The sequence below is a fragment of the Miscanthus floridulus genome, chromosome 10 (assembly GCF_019320115.1).
Source record: "Miscanthus floridulus cultivar M001 chromosome 10, ASM1932011v1, whole genome shotgun sequence".
NCBI classification, from domain to species: Eukaryota; Viridiplantae; Streptophyta; class Magnoliopsida; order Poales; family Poaceae; genus Miscanthus; species Miscanthus floridulus.
The window spans coordinates 132,804,909-132,825,214 of record NC_089589.1 but is presented as its reverse complement, the minus strand read 5'-3'; the positions used below and the strand labels follow the sequence as shown (position 1 = coordinate 132,825,214).

Genomic DNA, 20,306 nt, shown 5'->3' with positions numbered 1-20,306 from the left:
TAACTACACAGTCTCCGGTAGTGAAGCATGTCAAATAAGTATATTACAAAGACATGACTCGTGTTGCTAGCTAGCTAGGACCATCGTTATCGTTTGCAACCCATGTGGACATAGCATAGAGTGTGCGTCCCTTCCATCCCTGCAGGAGCCATTTTTTATCCACATAGATGACAAAGTCCCTGTGATAGTTGTCCCTAACCTTGTCGCTCACAGCCTTAACAATATCAGGATCCAGTGGCAGCTGCCTCAAGCCTGCCCGATCGTTCCGTGCCTGCCATTGCTTATACGTCTCAGGACGCTCCACCCTATCAAATCCCTCACAGGCGACGGCGTTCAGAACGCGGCGTCCAAAGAGGTCCTGCTCAACCAGCAAGCGTTGGTCATTGTCCCGTGGTGCCGCTGCATCCATCATGTCAAACATCGAGGAGTAGTAGAACAATGCCTCCTGGAACCGTCCTAGAAAGTATGGCGCGTTGTGTAAGCTGTTCTCGACACAGATGATGAACACATGTGGGCGCATCTTCTGGATGTTGCCGAGGAGCACATCCCTAGGGCTTGGACTGTATATGCCATCGATGCCCTCGTCCATCAATCTCCCAAAATGGAAGGGGCCAATGACGACGAGCACCTCGTCGGCGTCAATGTCGAGGTCATCGGCAGAGATTGTCTCCCACTTTGCCGTGATGCAGCGGAACCTGGGGATGCCACACTGACGAGCAAAGGTACTGAGCCGGCGTCCAGTCTCCTCAATCCGAGCAGCCGGACGGAACCCTGGTTGAGGGAGGCCAACGAAGGTGATCCTCACCTCCGGTGGTCCTTGGTCGTCCCAAGTTTTTGTCCCCCAGAAGCCAAGCAGGGTTGGACAGTGGAACCCGTAATGCTCGCCATAGTGGACGATGTGCAGCTTCTTCTTCCTCGTACCTGCGACAGCCTTGCAGATGGTTAGGTTGGAGAACTTGAACGCCATCATCTTGAAGCAGGAAACCGCGAGGTACATCTGATAGGCCTTGATGAACTCCATGGCCGAGGTGTTCACCGCATGTGCACACTGTAAGAGCAAGGAGCGCAAGTCCACGACCTCCTCCTTGCTGCTACTCGCCGCCATGGACCCATGGTAGTGGTAGACTTCTTCCCCTTCCTGCTCTTCTGCTCGGCCTCGCTGTCCATGGCGATGCTCATGTCCATCATCTTGTCGAGCAGCGACTGGTACCCAACTAGAATGAATCTGTCGACCATCTCCCCTGTCTCCTCTGGCTCCGGCGCTACCACCTTGCTTTTTCTGCCTGCCTCGGCCTCCAAGTTGTTGCCGTCCCGGTTATGGCGTTTCTGTCCAGCGGCAATGCTGTCGTGTCTGTCTCTAGCTAGCATGTGTTAGGATCGATGAGTGGTACCTCTGTGTGTAAACCGTAGATCCGGGTAGGCTCCTCGCTTTTTCAGTAGATGCACCGCAGCCGGTGCCGTGGTGTAGAAGACGTCCAGCGCCAGCGAGATGAAGTCCAGTGACGCCGGCGGTGTCCTGTAGGGCGAGGCAGAGGTGGCGGGCTCATCCCGTCGCTGGCAGCACGGTCTTTAGATCGGATTAGGGTTACTGTAGGTGGGAGTGGCGGCTCACGGCGAACCTCGTAGTCCAAGCTCTCACCCCCACCTTCCTTTTATGTGTGCTGTGCGACAAGGGCCCACCAACCGGATTAGGGTTGGGCTCCCCCGATCAGGGAGCAGAGATAAGGGCCCAATAGGCCGTTGGGCCTATTGGTAGAGATCAACTAACATTCTCCCCCTTGATCTCATTCCATCTTTTACTTTCATATCATTTACTTTTGTTCATTTCATTACAGATTAGCTCATAGAGCATGTCTCATCGTCACGGTCCATTGCCGATAGACTTAACAGCTACAACTCACTACTCTGTTCTGAAATAGATACTTATCTTTGGGCCTTCTTTTGTCCAGGAATATTTTAGGCTTTCCCTTAAACCCAAGCTAGCTACATGTTCTCTGAACACCATGTCCTCTGAACATGTTGGGTGGTAAGCCTTTTGTAAGCGGATCCACGAGCATCCTTTCTGTTCTTATATGCTTAAGACTTATGACTTGATCCCGGACTTTATCTTTCACAACATAATACTCTATGTCAATGTGTTTGGCAGCACCACTTGACTTATGTTGTAAGCATCCTGTACTGCCAGATTATAATCGCAGTATTACTTTAGTGGTTTATAGATGTCGTCAACCACCTTCAAACCGGGTATGAACTTCTTTAGTCAGTTCACCTGCCCGTTGCCTCATATCACGCTACAAACTGTCATACATTGTGGATGATGTAGTGACGGTTTGCTTTGAGCTTTTCCATGAAATAGCTCTCCTTTGCGAGATGATAGAAAATCCACGTCTGGATATACATTCACTCTCGCATAATCAGAATCTGAATATCCCACCATGTGGAGTGAATCAGATCTTCTATATGTCATCATGAGGCCTTTCGTTCCTTACAAATAATGCAAGACTTTCTTTACTAATTTCAGTATTCTATTCCAGAATTGCTCTGGAATCTGCCAAGTAAAACCCGATAACAAATGCAAAGTCGGGGCGCGTACATACTTGAGCATGTTGCAAGCTTCCGACAGCTGAAGCATATGGAACCACTTTCACTTTGTCGATTGAGCTCATATTGGTTCCTGGGGCATTGAAAATCTCCATATCTGTCGCCCTTGACTATAGGAGCAGGTGAGGGACTACATTTGTGCATACTGAATTTCTTTAAGATCTTTTTCATGTATGCCTTTTGTGACAGTCCTTATACCCTTTTTCTTCTATCTTGGTGAATCTCGATCCCTAGAACGAACGAGGCTTCGCCAAGATCTTTCATATCAAATTTCTTTGTCTCCAGTAGTAGACTGACATCACTACTAGCAAGTAAGATATCATCTACATACAGGACAAGGAAGATAAACTTCCCATTCTTAAACTTTGCATAGACTCAATTGTCCTCTACATTCTCTTTTAAAACCCAAAATTCTTTATTGACTGATCAAACTTCAAGTACCACTGTCTTGAAGCTTGCTTTAATCCATAAATGGATTTCTTTAGGCGGCATCCCATTCGTTCTTTTCCTTCCATGACAAAACCTTTCGGTTGTGCCATGTAAACATTTTCCTCCAAGTCTTCGTTGAGAAATGCCGTCTTTACATCCATCTGATGTAATTTTCAATCGCAATGTGCCACTAATGCCATTATGATTCTGAAGGAAACTTTACATGAGACTGGAGAAAATGTCTCATTATAATCAATCCCTTCTCTTTGCACAAAACCTTTTGCCACAAGTCGAGCTTTATATCTCTCTATATTCCCTTGAGAGTCAAGTTTTGTATTGTAGACCCATTCACAGCCTACTGTTTTTGGCTCCTTTAGGAATTATTTTCAAATCCCAAACTTTATTGGCATTCAATGATTTCATTTTATCTTCCATGGCCTCAAGCCACTTTGATGAATGATCACTTCTCATGGCTTCTTCAAATGAGGTGGGATCATCCTCCATTTGAAATTACTTAGTGTTATACACTTCATAATCAGCAGAAATAACTGATTTTCTAACTCTTTGAGATCTTCTAGGGGCCTCCATATTTGGCACATCTACTGTTTGAGGCTGTTGTCACTCCCCCTTATATGTGGCAATAGGTTCTATAGAATCCTGAAGAACAGGTCCCTCATCGTCATTCATTGTTGCCACAGACGGAATAACAACAGGTGCTGACACCATAGTATCTTGCACTGTCGGTGCAGCGACAGCATGTAGTGAGAAAATTGGCTCATGAATCATTGGAGTGGGCGCATACACCCGCTTCACTTCAAGGACAATTTCTCGAGCTACCATGCTCCCCCTCATCTTTTTATCCTCTAGGAAAACAGCGTGTCTCGTTTCCACAAACTTTGTATGTCTCTCTGGACAGTGGAAAACGAAAACCTTTTGACTTTTCTGTGTTACCAATGAAATGACACCTTACTATTTTGGGATCTAACTTCTCAATGTTTGGGTTAAATACTTTAGCCTCAGCAGGGCTCCCCACACACACGCAAGTGGTTTAGTGAGGGTACACTTTCTGTCCACATCTCATACGGTGTTTTGGGCACCGACTTACTTGGTACTCTTTTGAGAATATGAATGGGGTTTTTAACGCCTCCATCCACAGGCTCAACTGTAAGGTGGAGTAACTTATCATACTGCCCACCATATCCATCAGGGTACGATTGATTCTTTTAGCTACTATATTCTGCTGAGGTTCACCCAGTACAGAATACTAGGCAATTATGCCATTCTTTTAGGGTACGCCGACCGTAGTACTCCCCCATGGTCAGACCTAACTATCTTAATCTTTAATATCTTAAATTTATCCAATGCTTCTGTTCTTTCTTTGATTGGATAAATATAGCCATAATGGGAGTAATCATCTGTGAATGTTATGAACGAATCATTACCATCCACACTCTTTACAGGAAACTGACCACAGATATCTGTGTGAATAATCTGTAGAATTCCTACGCTTCGTTTGTCATCTTTTCTTAATTCTTTTTACATACTTTCCTTTTATGCATTCTCTGCATTGTTCTAAAACTGAGAGCTCTAATGGAGGAAGAATATCATTCTTAACTTGTCTTTCCATTCTCTCCCTCGAAATATGGCCTGAACGACAGGGCCATAATTTTGACAACGCATCGTGAGCTCTCTTATGCCACCATTTCCAGAGTAACACTGTGTCACTAGCTGCTTTATCAGCTAGGTAGCATATTTCTTTGAAGTGCCAGTGAACTGACTCTTTATTCTATCGAGGTACTCGGTGACCGTGTCACACTCTGAGATTGAGCCCACAATTGCAAGCTCAATCATGTTCTTTATCATAGCTAAACTTTTTCTTGTTGGTAGTGTTCATTTCCTATGCCCAAGGAGTCATAGGATATCTTTTGGGATTCAAAATCCCTCTCTTTAGTTGCCCAAGTGGCACACTACCCAATCCACCTCAAACAAGATGAAAACCAGGTCAAAACTTTTCTTAACATAAAATAACATCATTTGCATGCCTTGATTCCAACGTTGGTCAAAATCAAAACATACAATTATTCTTATACACTAATTCTACATCACCGTTGGGCAGAAATAGAATTAATGCATAAATCTTTAACTTTCACAACTATTCTTACACACTAATTCTACATCACCGTTGGGCAGAAGTAGAATTAATGCATAAACCATTAACTGTTATCAACTTTTCTTATACACTAATTCTACATCACCGTTGGGCAGAAGTAGAATTAATGCATAAATCATTAACTTTCACAACTGTTCTTACACACTAATTCTACATCACTGTTGGGCAGAAGTAGAATTAATGCATAAACCATTAACTGTTATCAACTTTTCTTATACACTAATTCTACATCACCGTTGGGCAGAAGCAGAATTAATGCATAAATCATTAACTGTTATCAACTGTTCTCATGCACTAATTCTACATCACCGTTGGGCAGAAGTAGAATTAATACATAAATTATTACAATTATGATATTGTTATTAACAACGTTGGTCAGAAAATAACAACATCATAATTATATCAAAACTCTTTTTCTCCAATACCACATTGGTTCAAAATAACTGGAGAATCAATAATTTCTTTAGCAGCGGAATAACTTTCTTTTTCTCCAATTAAATACCACGTTGGTACAAATTAACTGGAGAATAAACAAATTCTCTTTAGCAGTGGAAAACTCTCTTTTCTTGAATTTTACCCACAGGGAAAATTGATTTTCCTATTTTCTTTAATCCATTAATCATTTTCCAGGAAATAAATATTTACTGGAAAAACTTTCTTTTTCTCCAGTTAAATATCATGTCGGTTCAAAACACTGGAGAATACCTTTTTTCTATTTTTCTTTGTATTTTAGCAGCGGAAAAAAAACTTTCAATCAATTTCTTGAATTTTACCCACAGGTAAAATACCTTTTTTCTATTTTTCTTTGTATTTTCAATTTTCCAGGAAAAAGAAAAAACCGAAACTGGGCTCTTGCTTTTCCTGTGTCGGCCCAAAATGGCAAGGCGGCCCACGGCCCACGCCCGCGTGGGCGCTTCCCACGCTCTCCCCCGCGCCCAGGCCGCAACCTGGGCCTGGGCCGGGAATTCGGCCTGGCGCGCGCAGCCGCCTGGGCTGAAAGCCAGCCCGCTCGATCTGAGCCGTCCGATGGGGATCGACGGCTGCGCGTCGATTTCGCGCAGTTAAAAAACCCCGACGCCGCGCGCCCGGGGAAAACCCTAGCTTCATTCGCCCCTTGCCCTTCTCTCTCTTCGCTCGCCGCTCTCTCTTCTCTCTTCCTCAGCGCAGCCGCAGCCACCGAGAGGACACTGAGCGGGAGTGAGCAGCGAGCCACGGCGCCGTCGCCGGCCCCCTCGCCGGCGCGCGTGCTCCCCGACGGGTGAGCACGCCGCCGTCGAGTGGCCTGGCCGCGGCGCCCCCTTGACCGAGCCCGGCGAGCAACTGCCCCCGCTCGGCACTTCTTCTCCCGCGCCGGCGAAGGGACGGTTCGCCCGGTGATTAGGGTTTGGATTTTTCTCTTCTTTTGATTTTTCTTTTCTTTTCCTTTTCGGAGTTCATCCGAATGGTTTTCATCTTTTTTCTTTCTCCATGCGAGTTAGGGTTAGGTTCGGTTGAGCCCATCTTTTCCTCTTTGTTCTTTTCTTTTCGCTTGAATTTTGCCGAACAGATTATCCCCGTTCTAGGGTTAGGGTTTTGGCTCTGTGAGCCTAGGGCCCTATTTCTTCTCTGATCCGAATGGATCTAGGGTTAGGATTCGTGTGTCGACCCCTCTTTTTTCTTTTTCCTTTTCTGTTTTCCTTTCTTTCTTCTCGGATTGAACCGATTAGTGATGGGGATTCGTTCTAGGGTTAGGGTTCTTGAGATCCTAATCCTCTTTCTTTACTGCTTCTCTGATCCGAACGCGGATCTGTTCTTTCTCCCCGCGCGGTGGCGGTGGTGACCGGGTTCCAGTGACATCCGCCACCCCCGGTCCCTTTTCTTTGCTTTTACCCGGTAAGGGTTAGGAATACACACTTGTAACCTGCTCTGGTACCATTGTTAGGATCGATGAGTGGTACCTCTGTGTGTAAACCGTAGATCCGGGTAGGCTCCTCGCCTTTTCAGTAGATGCACCGCAGCCGGTGCCGTGGTGTAGAAGACGTCCAGCGCCAGCGAGATGAAGTCCAGTGACGCCGGCGGTGTCCTGTAGGGCGAGGCAGAGGTGGCGGGCTCATCCCGTCGCTGGCAGCACGGTCTTTAGATCGGATTAGGGTTACTGTAGGTGGGAGTGGCGGCTCACGGCGAACCTCGTAGTCCGAGCTCTCACCCCCCACCTTCCTTTTATGTGTGCTGTGCGACAGGGGCCCACCAACCGGATTAGGGTTGGGCTCCCCCGATCAGGGAGCAGAGATAAGGGCCCAATAGACCATTGGGCCTATTGATAGAGATCAACTAACAGCATGTGCTCCCAGGACGACTGTGAGGTGGCCTCCTCCATGTGGATGAGGAGGCTGTTGTTGGTGGGCAAGAACTTGTTGGCCTCTTCCATACCCTTGAGGAACGCTTGATTCAGCATGTCCCTGGTTACCCTGTTCTCGCCGGCGCCACCACTGGAGAAGAGCGCGTCGTGCTCTCCAACGTCGCCAGCACTAGCAGGCGTCGTCGTGGTCTTGCCCCCGTTCTGCCAGGACCCCACGCTGGCGCTGGCATCACCCATGGTGAGGCCGCCGTCGCGTCCATTGTTGTTTGGGTACGGAGTAGTCGTAGTCGTAGAAGAAAGGAGCTTCTGGGAGAGCTCGATCGGGTCGTCGGGCCAGGTCACGCCGTCCAACACGGGGGCGGTGTCGGGGAAGCACGGCGAGAGGGTGAAGCATGTGCCTACTTCGCCGTTAATGGTGTTGGCGACGCACGGGTCGGAGACGGACAGGATCTCAGTGGAGGTCTGCGGAGCTTGGTGGTTGTTGGGGTACTGGTGGTACGAGTTGGATGACGAGGCTGCCGCCAGGTCCCGGTCATCGGGGTGTGGAGGAGTCGGGGACAGGTTAAGAAAGATGGAAGGGGAGAAGGGTTCCTCGTCGTGGATGTCCTCCGGCTCGGCTGCCATTGCCGGCCGGCGGTCACCACTTCACTGGGGGTGGAGGTGGTGTTCCGTGGTGAAGACGAAGAACAAGACGGAAATGGAATGGGTCATCATGGTCGATGGAGGGACAACACTCAGGCCTGCCCGCCTGGTTGTAAGTCAAAAGCTGTGACGGACAGGCAAGGAGAAGGTTCGGGGAAGGCAGACGACAGATGTGACCTGCATCGTCCTGTCAGTAGACTACGTACAGTGGACAGTGGAAAGGAAGCCCAGACGAAATGCGGTTTCAAACCCTTCACACCTGGGCCTTAGTTTGAGTTAGGAATCAGTATTAGGCACTGTGTTTGTATTTGATAATTATTGTCTAATCATGGTTTAACTAGGCTTAAAAGATTCGTCTAGTAATTTACAATCATTAATACTCGATACATATGTCCAAAAATTTGATGTGATAGAGAGAGTGAAAAAACTTGCAATTTAAACGATTTCTGCTGTCACTATGTATATTTGAAAAATGGAAACGTCGTACCCCTCCACAGCGATTTCTGCTCAGTGCTTTTGCCGAATGTCACGGTCCTTTTAATTTGTTCACTGTACCTCATCTCTTTTATCTTTCACGCTGCCTCCGTTCCAAATTGTAAGCTGTTTTGGCTTTTCTAGATCCATAAACTTTATTATGTACCTATATATAAATATATACCTAAATGTATAGCAAAAGATATTTATCTAGAAATAACTTATAATTTGAAATGGATATTAAACGAGCACCTAGGAAAATGCAAAAAAAAAAAATCTCTTCATGATGGGAAAAAGAGACAATCTGTTGATAGCAAAAATGTCCCAACAGGAGTAATGGACTTCCTTGTCAAGTTCTTGGCGTCAAGACGTTGAAGAAAATATTTAGAACATCAAAAACAGAGTCCAAATGAAGAATTCGAGAAATTGAGCACTGTCAGCCAAAACCGGCTTCCTATTCACCGCCCGGCAGAGTTGTTGGCCCCGACAAAACTGGCTAGGCTGGTTTCCAGAACTAGCTAAGCCGGTTGTGTTGTTCTACGTCCGGTTTGTTAATTTCCATCTCTAGTTTAATCTATTTTTGGCCGTGGGAAAACATAGATTGCTTGTTGGACATGCTTTCAACTAGGATAAGACTACCCCTTTTCTATATATGAAAGGATCACGACTTATTGACAAATATAACTTTCAATCGTCGTAAAACGCATCTACTACTCCTTTTACCATAACCTTTTCAACCCTTGCTGTTCGTCACGTCTCTCGATGAGATTTGGTCTTGCTGACCCTAGAGCAACCCAGCGCTATGCCCCTCCCCAACAGGTCTTCCTAGAGGTGTTCAGAAGTCTATTGGGCGGAGAACGGACGATGGATAATTAGCCTGACCGACTTGCTGGTCCGTCTCGCTGAGTTCAAGGTCGTGTGCGGCCTCAAGCGTGCTAGCCCTTGCTAATGTGTGACCCGATTTAGGTCAACACAAACCCAAAAAACATATATGTGTTTTTTTATGAAGAAGAAATTATGCACATAATTCGGAGTTAAGAGAGGACTCAAGCAAATCTTGGTGTATGTTTGGGATGCATCATGATCATACCTCCGACTCCCAACCAGTGGAACTTCACAATATGAATACCTCATCCCACTAAAATTCAAACAAGCAGTCCATAGATCGAGTTGCTAATCAGCTGCGAAAAATAAAGAAGGAATAAGGACCTTCTGGTTATTATTTATATTTTACAAAATATAAGCTCTGGATCAGCCTGCCTAGATAGAAACTTAGATATATCTAAGATCCAAAGAAGAAACATGAGAACATGTTTATGCATACAAGTAATTTTACAAGACATTATTAGTTACTACTCCATGTCCCTATACTTATTCTCCTATATATACGCTACTAATTTGTCAAACCATGTTTCAGTGAAGTCAAGACGACATTACTTTGGGACAGCTATCATCTGCAACCCATGTCGACATGGCATAGAGTATACGTCCCTTCCACCCTTGCAGAAGCCACTGCTGGTCCACATCAACCACAAAGTCCTTGTGGTAGCCATCCTTCACCTTCTTACTCAAATACCTGACCGTATTAGGATTCAGGGGCAGCTGCTTCAGTCCCGCCCGGTGGCCTCGCACCTGCCATTGCTTATATGTCTCCGGGCGCTCCACCCTTTCCGAGCCCTCGCAGGCAATGGCATTCAAGACGCAACCCCCTAGGATGTCCTGCTCAACCAACAAGCGCTCTTCGCTGTCCCGTGGAGTCGTCGTCTCCATGATGTCAAACATCGCCGAGTAGTAGAACAGCACCTCCCGGAACCGTGTCACGAAGAACGGCGCATTGTAGGAGCTGTTCTCGACGCAGAGGATGAACACATCAGGCCGCATCTTCTGGATGTTGCGGAGGACCATATCACGAGGGCTTGTGTTGTCAATGTCGACGCCCTCGTCCATCAGCTTCCCAAAATGGAACAGGCCATTGACGATGAGCACCTCGTCGGGTTCAATGTCCAGGTCGTCGGCGCAAACCGTCTCCCACTTTGACGCAACGACGCTGCGGAACCTGAACGGAACGCCACGCAGGCGAGCGAAATCACTGAGCCGGCGCCCGGTCTCCTCGATCCGAGCAGCCGGACGAAACCCGGGCTGCGGCGAGTCGATGCTCGTGATCCTCACCTCCGGCGGCCCGCCGTCCCGATCCTTCCACGCCTCCAGCAAAGGTGGCCAGTGGAAGCCGTGATGATCGCCGTAGTCCACGATGTGCACCTTCTTCCTCCCTGTAATGGCCTTGCAGATGGCGATGTGGGCGAACTTGAACGCGATCATCTTGAAGGAGCAAACCTCCAGGTAGAGCTTGTAGGCCCTGAGGAAGTCCACACCACCGGAGGTGCGCCTCGCCACGAGCGACCTGTGCACCTGCGCCCCCGTGCCGGCGAGCCGCGCCTCCAGCGCCTCAGCGAAACAGTGAGCCAGCCTCTGCGAGGCGTCTCCCCTCGGCGAGGACCGCTGCTTGATCTGCCGGAGCAGCTCGGTCGCGCTGCGGCGGTCGCCCGTGGACACGGCCTCCGCGCAGTGGGTGAGCAGGGTGCGCAGGTCCACCGCCTCGTTGGTCTGCGCGGCTGACTTCCTCTTCGCTTTCCCGTCGGACGTGCTGCCATTGTTGCTGCTGATGCTCAGGCGTGCATCTTCTCCATGGCCAGCTCGTATCCTTTGACGAACACGTCGTCGACCTGCTCGCCGTTCTCCTCCGGCTCTTGTGCCAGCAGCTTGTTGCTCCTCCTGCCGGTCTCGGCGTCGTCGTCCCAGTTGTGCCGGTTCTTGCAGCCTCTGCCGCTGACTCTGCCATCCGCCACACTGTTGGTGTTGGGTAAGGCAAAGACACGAGGCACCATGCTGCCGTCCCTGATGGGCAGGTGCTCTCTGGAGGTGCCGTCGAGTCCAAAAATGGTGGTTGTGGTGGCGGGCAAGAACTTGTTGGCCTCCTCCATTCCCTTGAGGAACGCCTGGTTGAGCATGTCCATGGTAACCCGCACCCCGTCTCCGAAGCTCGATCTCTGGATGGCCGTGTCGCCGGCATTGAAGAACGCGCGGGCCTGGCTGCAGACACTGCCGATGCCTTGTCCCAGTCCCGGCGAGGAATGAAAGGCGTTGACATCGCCGTCTGTGAAGCTGTCGAGTCCAACTCCCGTGCCGGAGGGTGTCGACCTGCACAGGAGCAGCTGGGAGAGCTGGACTGGATCATAAGGCCAGGTGGCGTCGGCGAATGCGGGGGCTCCGTTGGAGTTGGTGGTGGCCGACGAGCCGGAAGCAGAGTCTGTGGCGGCGGCGTGCGTCGTCGCAGTGGAGGTGGTGCCCGCTGAGAGGATCTGTGCGAAGGGCTGCTGCGCCCGGAGGAGCGCAGGGTGGTCGGGGTACTCCTGGTACAAGATGCTGTCGTCCGTGTCCTCCATGAGCATGCGCCTGATGAAGGGGAGCACCTGCAGGTCGTCTGACGCGGCCAGGTCGCCCTCGCCGTCGCCGTCGTGGTGTGGCTGGGGCGTCGGAGGCAGGTCGAGGAAGATCGAGGGGGAGAAGGGCTCGGGGTCCGCGACATCCTCCGGCGTTGCGGCCATGGCCCGATGGCCGATGGTCACAGTACAGAGACAGAGTCACGGTCTCACGGGAATGGCATGGCAGGGATCCAGAGCGAAAAAATGGGTGGGTCAGTGCTTGTCTAGCTCATGTCTGGGTGCATAAAAATCAGAGCTTTGATGGAGCTAGTGGCATGTACAGTACTGTAAAGTGAAGATGGGACGTGATGGGATGAGCACAGTTGAAGACGACGACGAAGAAGGCTCCACGAAGGCGCAGGGGCGGGCTGCGATCTCAGGGGATGTTTGGTTGCCCTTTCAGCTGTCGTCACAATGTCTTCCATTACAGCGGATCAAGGACGAAGAAAATGCAGCTTCGTTCCTTCCAGCGCAAAATTGAATCCAGTGACATGTAAAAACAGAGGTTATCTGCACTGCGCCTTTGCCTTGTCAGCTATGAGTCACGAGTCAGCACAGAACTTTAAATTGAATATTCTTTCTGAGCACTAAGCCCTTGTTTAGTTATTCCATCAAAACTTTACATCTTATTATATTAAATGTTTGACACATGCATAAAGTATTAAATATAGACAAAAAAAATAATTAATTGTACAGATTACGACTATTCTGTGAGACGAATCTTTTAAGCCTAATTAGTCCATGATTTGACAATAAAGGGCTACAGTAATACATGTGCTAATGATGGATTAATTAGGCTTAATAAATTCGTCTCGCGGTTTACTGATGGATTCTGTAATTTATTTTTTTATTAGTATCCAAATACCTCATGTAACATCCGATGTGACACTCCAAACTTTACACCCTAGATCTAAAACTGTGGCAGTTGGTAAGTAATTAGAACCATTTTACCCTTTTTCATGTTCCAGTTCTTAATACGGTGCTAGACCATAGCCAAGTCGTACCATATCACACGGCGGTTCGCGAACCAATGCATCCCAGCTGGGTACCCAAAAACACACGCATTGCTTATACCCCAGGCACAAACAAGATCAACCTGCTCCACTCCTGTCAAGGGGTTCAGGTCCCGTCCAAACTTGGACTCCAAGCCCCCATCACCTGAGACCTGGTCTAAGTATGGTGCTTAGACCTCCACCTAATACCCACCCCTAAAAGTCGGTCCAAAAAGAGCCGGAACCTATGACAAGAGACTAACAAGTCTTCCCGCTCCCATAAGTAAGTATGTGCTTAGGATAATAAGTCTGTGATCCTGACTACCATCCACAGCAACGAACGGTCCTCAACCGACACAAGCGAGACAAATGCAATCAGAACCTCGCTCGGTTACCTGACCAAGTCCAAATCCGAATCCAAAGTATGATCCCGCCCGGTCTCCAATCATTATCCATATATATTTCATGTGATGGTAACATGATAACAGTAACAATAATATATTTCCTATCTCTCGCGAGTGACAGACAATCACTCGACTTTTTATCGGAGTCCTGTAGCATAGCAATCTACACGATCCTGTCATACTAGTAAGATTCATAGGATAAGGATATATATATATATATATATATATATATATATATATATATATATATATATATATATATATATATATGCAAGTGGGTTTCATTCAACTCCTTAAAACTTAGTGCACAAGCATAAAATAAAGTGCAGAATAATAGGGGTTATGCACCGGGGCTTGCCTAGGTAAAATATAACCAAGTTAGCTGTTCATCATGGTGGCATGATCATCACGTCACCATCTGCTTCTGCTACTCCAGATGTCTTCGCGATCCATCGTTGTTCCTATTATGATATACATGGATGCAACACAGAAACATAAATGATCATGACAATTGCAACTCTAAAATATGATTACGCTGCTAAACTAACGAGCTGGCTGTAGCGACTAACATACTAGGCTGCGTATCTATGTTGTCGGACGAGGCATTACTTCCCAATAAGTATTTTAGCTACAAAATCCCCAGATATATCCTTAATTCATTTTATTGATTTAATATATTTTCAAACCAGGGCTTAATAGGTATTCTAGCAAACTAATTATTCTGGAGCTGCAAAAATTACAGAAAGCATATAATAACATTGTGAAGCTACTGTAAAATTTTCAAAGCTAACACTCTCATTATTTTGCCACAAAAATTCCTATAAGTTCATACTTTAATAATTTTAGAGCATGTCAAATATTTAAATCAACCGTGAAACATTTTAGAACCCTGTGAACCAAATGCACTAGCAGGTAGATCATGATTTTAGAAACTTAACAAAATTAGTTTCATAATTTTTGGACATTGAAGGGGACCGTGACGCCTAAGAGGGAGGGGTTGAATTAGGCAACTTAAAATCCTAACTCTAAACTATGGCCTCTCTTTCTACCCTTAGTAAAACCTATGCAAAAGATAAACTATCTAAATGTGCAACTATAGTTTTGCTAGTGTGTTGCTATCTCTACCGCAAAAGGAATAATACAATTGATATAAATGTGGAAACTAAAAAGCAAGGTAGAGATATGCAAACTCCCGTCGACGACTCCGGTATTTTTAACAAGGTATCGAGAAGCGCGCAAGCTTCTCCCTAGTCCTCGTTGGAGCCCCTTGCAATGAATCCCTCGCAAGGGCTAAGCTCCTAGTCGGATAACTCCGTGGATAGCCTCGGACCTTCCCCACGCGCAAGTGGGTCTCCGACGTGCCTTCCGGCAAGGCTCTCCCAGATGCTCCCTGCCGTCTTCATTATCAAGCTTTCGGCCGAAAACGCCGCGGGCCTTGTTCCCTCCGGTACACGGTGGCGGCCACACCACAACCGCGGTTGGTGTGATCTCGCAAGACTACAAGCCCCTCCGATGTACAACAATGGTGCGCGCAAGCACTGAGTGGTAAGAGGTATGCAAACCTCACTAAACACTAGGCCTAAACCTAGAGCAAGCGCATAAGCGGTGGTCTAATCAACCTAAGCACTTCGCAAAGCACCTACGCTAATCACCTAATAAATCACTAAGCACTATGCAAGTAGAGATCACTAAAATGGTGTATGAACACCCTTGATATGTTTCCTCAGCTCCACTCTCTTCATTTGGCCGGTTGGGGGTTGTATTTATAAGCCCCACTGAGAAAGTAGTCATTGGGGACGAAATCCCGCTTTTCTGCTACTGACCGGACGCTGATCACGTCCTGGTCGGACGCGTCCGGTCGTCCCGACCGTTGAAGCCACGAACAACTGCTCGAACGCTGCCAGCGTCCGGTCGCAAGTTCGCCGCTCTGGAACCTCTCTGTACTCGATCGGACGCTGTTGTCCTGCGTCCGGTCAGTTTGCCGCCAGCGTCCAGTCCAGCATCCGGTCGCTGCTGCTGTTGCCGAGCCTCTGATCGGAGCGTCCGGTCGCTTTTCGTCAGCGTCCGGTCCAGCGTCCAGTGGCTGCTGTGAGCTCATTTCTTCGCAATCTTGCGTGCGGCTTGATTCCTATCTTCATGCTTGGACTTTGCTTGATATCTTGGGTCTTCTCTTGTGCTCCTAAGGTCTTGCTTGAGGTGTTGATCATCGGATCATCACGTCGCCTTTGTCCAAGTCACGTTTTGCATCCTATTGAACTACAAAACATTCACTTGCAAATTCATTAGTCCAATTTGGTTATGTTGATCATCAAGCACCAAAATCCAAAGGAAATGGGCCTAGGGTCCATTTTCCTTACAATCTCCCCCTTTTTGGTGATTGATGACAACACGACTAAAGCAAGCAAATAATAAAATTTTAAAATTTAAAAACTACCTATGCATGCATATATTTGGGGGGAGCTTAGTCTATATAATGTTAGAGTCAAATTTTGTGATCTATTTCACTCTACCCATAAAAGATCACAAGGTTTGACTCTCCCTTGTGCTACTAATGTCTTTCTTTTTGGTGTTTGATTCCAAAGGGGGAGAATTTAGAGGACCAAAAGCAAACATTAATTTGTAGTAATGGTCTAAGAAAGGAAAGATAGTGGATTATGGATTAGCCTATGTAATAGGGAGAATTTGTAGGAAGCAAGGCTTAAATCCATAATACCACATGGGGACATTTGCAAGGGGCAAGATGATATGATGCTAAAAGATGCTACTTGTAAGACTATATAAAAACTTATCTTGCCCTTGCAAATGTCCCCATGTGGTATTATGGATTTAAGCCTTGCTTCCTACAAATTCCCCCCATTACATAGGCTAATCCATAATCTACTATCTTCCCTTTCTCGGACCATTACTACAAATTAATGCTTGCTTTTGGTCCTCTAAATTATTCCCCTTTGGAATCAAACACCAAAAAGAAAGACATTAGTAGCACAAGGGAGGGTCAAACCTTGTGATCTTTTATGGGTAGAGTGAAATAGATCACAAAATTTGACTCTCACATTATATAGACTAAGCTCCCCCTAAATATATGCATGCATATGGTAGAAGACAAAGCATATGCATAATTGGCAAATTTTTGCTCAAGAGAATTTAATCTATATAATACATGGAGAAAGCATATAAAAATCAAAATGAAATCAACATGATGATATCGGTTTAGAAATACCATATGTGGAAACCAATTTGATTTCTACCACTTGCAATAGGTGGTGGATATTTGAAGTATGATGCTTAACTACGGGGACTTCATTTTCCTTGCAATGAGACTACTACACACATGATAAGCTTGAAAAGGTGTTAGTCTCAAGGCATCCAACTTGTAGAGTAAACTCCCCCTAAATTTGTGCACACAAGTATGGAATACTTGTAGAAAACATGCACATTGATTTTAGAATAAAAAATACTATCAGAAAGATGACATCACATGAATGTGGGTCATTTTCGAAGACGATATTCGGGAGATATTATCTACAATTTGGACTTTGGCACATATTAGATGAACATTTGAAGGACAAGCTATGTGCCATGCACCTAATTTTAAACCATGTAGGTTTGCTCCAAGGGTTAAGAATGAAACCGAGCAAACCTACCATATGATATACCTAGTGTATGCATGACAAAAGATATAAGAATTTAAATGCAAACCTAGGCATGAAGAGTAACTAGATGCTAAAAGATACCAATTGTAGGAAAATTTAAATCTAATACCAATTGGAGTAAATTAAATCTAGTTACCTAACATGGGAAGGGGAATTTGGGTCCATAGTATTCACTAACACACTTGGTAATAACTTTGACCATAATGATGCACCCCATGAAATGCATCCATACTTTGCCAAGTCTCCAAATTCCCCGTCGTCCAACGGATTTCTCACTTCCCTTTCGGGATCCAAACCATCTTGGTGCTCTTCATGTTGGAGATGATTTCCTTTGGCACCCAAAAGCGTTTGACCCCATTGATGGCTTGCTTGTTCACCTTGATGGCTACTACCTTGTCATTTTTCTTCTTCTTTAACAAGTATGGTGTCGAGGCCTTTTTGTCCACCTTGTTGGTGTAGGTGTTGGAGAGCTTGCTTGTTTGCTTCTTCTCTTTCTTCTTAGCTCCTCCCCCATTCTTCACCTTGCACTCATAGGACTTGTGGCCTTCCTTGTGGCATACGTAGCAAACCACGGTTTGTCCTTCATCAAGCCTCTTCACTCCCTTGACGGTGTTATCTTGATGAAGTTGGGCTTGCTTCGCTTTGGCTTTCACTTGAGTCAAGTCCTTGGTGAGGCGAGCTACTTCTTGCTTGAGTTGCTCATTCTCCTTTGCAACCTCTTGCGTGCAAGTATCTACAATAACTTTCTCAACACAAACTTGGTTGCACAAAGATGAGTCTAAGCATAAATCATTACAAGAAGTAGAGGCATCCCTTTTAGACATGTTAATGATAGAATTTTTTTCTTTTAGATGCCTTGGTAGGGGTTGTACTAATGGCTTCAAGATTAACAACTTTATTAGTTAGCTCATCATAATGTTTGCACATGATTTTCATTTTAGCAAGTAAACTTTTTATAAGCATCTTGTGAGCTAGCTAACTTTTCTCTTAATTTTTCATTTTTCTTTATAAGTTGCTCATTATTGATTGTGCATGCATTTGTTGTTACACTAGCTTTAAGTTACTCAATTTTAGTAGATAGTTCAATATTGAGATTAGCAAAGTTCTCATATTGTTCAAGCAAAGTTTTGTATGCTTCTTGTGAACTATTTAGCTTTTCTTTTAATTTATCGAGCTTCTTTTATTGACTAGTGCAAACCTTAGCATAATTAAGATTTTGTTGCAACATTTCCTCATAAGAAGGCATTTCATCATCACTATCACTCTCACTAGAGGATGAGCTTTCATTATCTCATGCCATAAGGCACATGCGGGAAGAGCTTGATGATGAGTGCTTGCGCCCTCGCCTCTTGTGATAGTGTTCTTCTTCACTTGAAGAGTCATCCCATGACCTTATTGACATGAGGGCTTGGTTCTTGCATGCCTTCTTCTTCGTCTTGGGTGTGAGTTTGTTTGGACAAACTTCCACAAAGTGCCCAAATTCACCGTATCCATAGCATCCTCTCTTTCTTTGCTCATTTCTTTGATTGGTGAAAATGAGATCTTGGATTTGGATGGGCACACCCTTGACATTGAGCCTTTGGATCATCTTCTCCACCTTATTGATAAGTTTGATTGATTCTTCATCAAGATCGGAGGTGGAGGAGGAAGATTGTTCATCATCACTTGATTCTTCATCATCATCATCATCATCATCTTCATCTTCTTCATCTTCACTTGAGGAGCTTGAGCTTAAGCTTGTCTCAACTTGCTTGCCCTTCATCTTCTTTTTCTCGCTACATGTGAGGGCTTTGCCTTTGCTTGATGAAGATGCTTCTTCTTGACCCATCTTACGTGACATTTTAAATGCCACTATCTTGCCAATGACTATGCCCGGGTTCAAGGTGCTCAAGTCCTCCATGTTGTGAAGGATGGTGATGATGATTGCATATTTCTTTTGTGGTAGCACGGAGATGATCTTCCTCACGATGTTCGCATCATCTAGCTTTGTTAGTCCTATTGAATGGAGCTCATTGATAATTAGATTCAAACGAGAATACATATCACGAACAAGCTCATCATCATTCATTGTAAAGGAATCATAATTTTGTTTAGCTAGACAATGTTTTTGCTCACGGACATTTGATGTGCCGTCATGGAGCTCTTGAAGTTTTAACCAAATTTCATGTGCCGTATTTAAAGTGAACACTTGGTTAAACACATCCATTTTAAAAGATTCAAAGAAGCAATTCTTAGCTCTAGCATTGAAATGTATTTCCTTTTCTTCACTCTTCGTGGGTTTATCGGGATTTTTAATGGTTTCATCCCGTCACAAGTGACTCTCCAAACACCTAAATCAACCGCCTCAAGATAGCAAGACATTCTAGCTTTATAATAGGGGAAGTGTCGATGCAGGACCCATGGGGTTTCCCACGGAGAAGATAGAAGAAGACCTAGTCCAACTAGGATTCCCTACATGTAATCCTACTAGGACTAGTTACACATAATCCTACTAGGATCTCTACTTTGTAACCGACTAGGACTCCTGTCTCTCCTGGACTATATAAAGGAGGGCAGGGGTCCCTAGATCAAGAGACACATAACCGATAGAACTCACAACCACAACATACCTCGCAACACAACAAATAGCGCAGGGCGCAATATACTATCCACACCAGACTAGACGTAGGGCGCCGTGACTTTCCGACGTGCTGAACCAGTATAAATCATTGTCTCCCTGTGTTTACCATCGAGTTCCTGCAAACGCCGATACCCCTCCGAACAAATCACCGTCCCAGGTACCCCATGACGGGTTACCGGTGGTCAAACACCGACAGCTGACGCGTCAGGTAGGGGCTTTCGGCGCAATTGCATTCGGGAGCTCGACGGACCTCAAGAGCAACAATATCTACGGCGACTCAGCCACGCTGGTGCACGATGTTAAGCAGCGGCCTTCGACATAACCGTCCGGCCGATCAGGCTTGGCACCAGTGCAAGGCGCTCCGCTCCTTCCATACCTAGATGCAATTTCACCTTCGAGCCGAGTCCGTAGACAGTTTCTTTTCGGTACCCGTGGCACCTCGGATGGACCGCTCCGGGATTTCGCAGTTGCTGCTTCATCATCTCGAGAAGATGCGTCAAA

At 46.1% G+C, this 20,306-nt stretch overlaps 2 pseudogenes; both read right to left on the bottom strand.

Annotated features, from left to right (window-relative positions):
- Positions 1-70: 70 nt before the first annotated feature.
- On the bottom strand, positions 71-8,162 carry LOC136489673 (scarecrow-like protein 9; annotated as a pseudogene).
- Positions 8,163-9,830: 1,668 nt separating this feature from the next.
- Positions 9,831-12,336, bottom strand: LOC136485747 (scarecrow-like protein 34; annotated as a pseudogene).
- Positions 12,337-20,306: the final 7,970 nt, after the last annotated feature.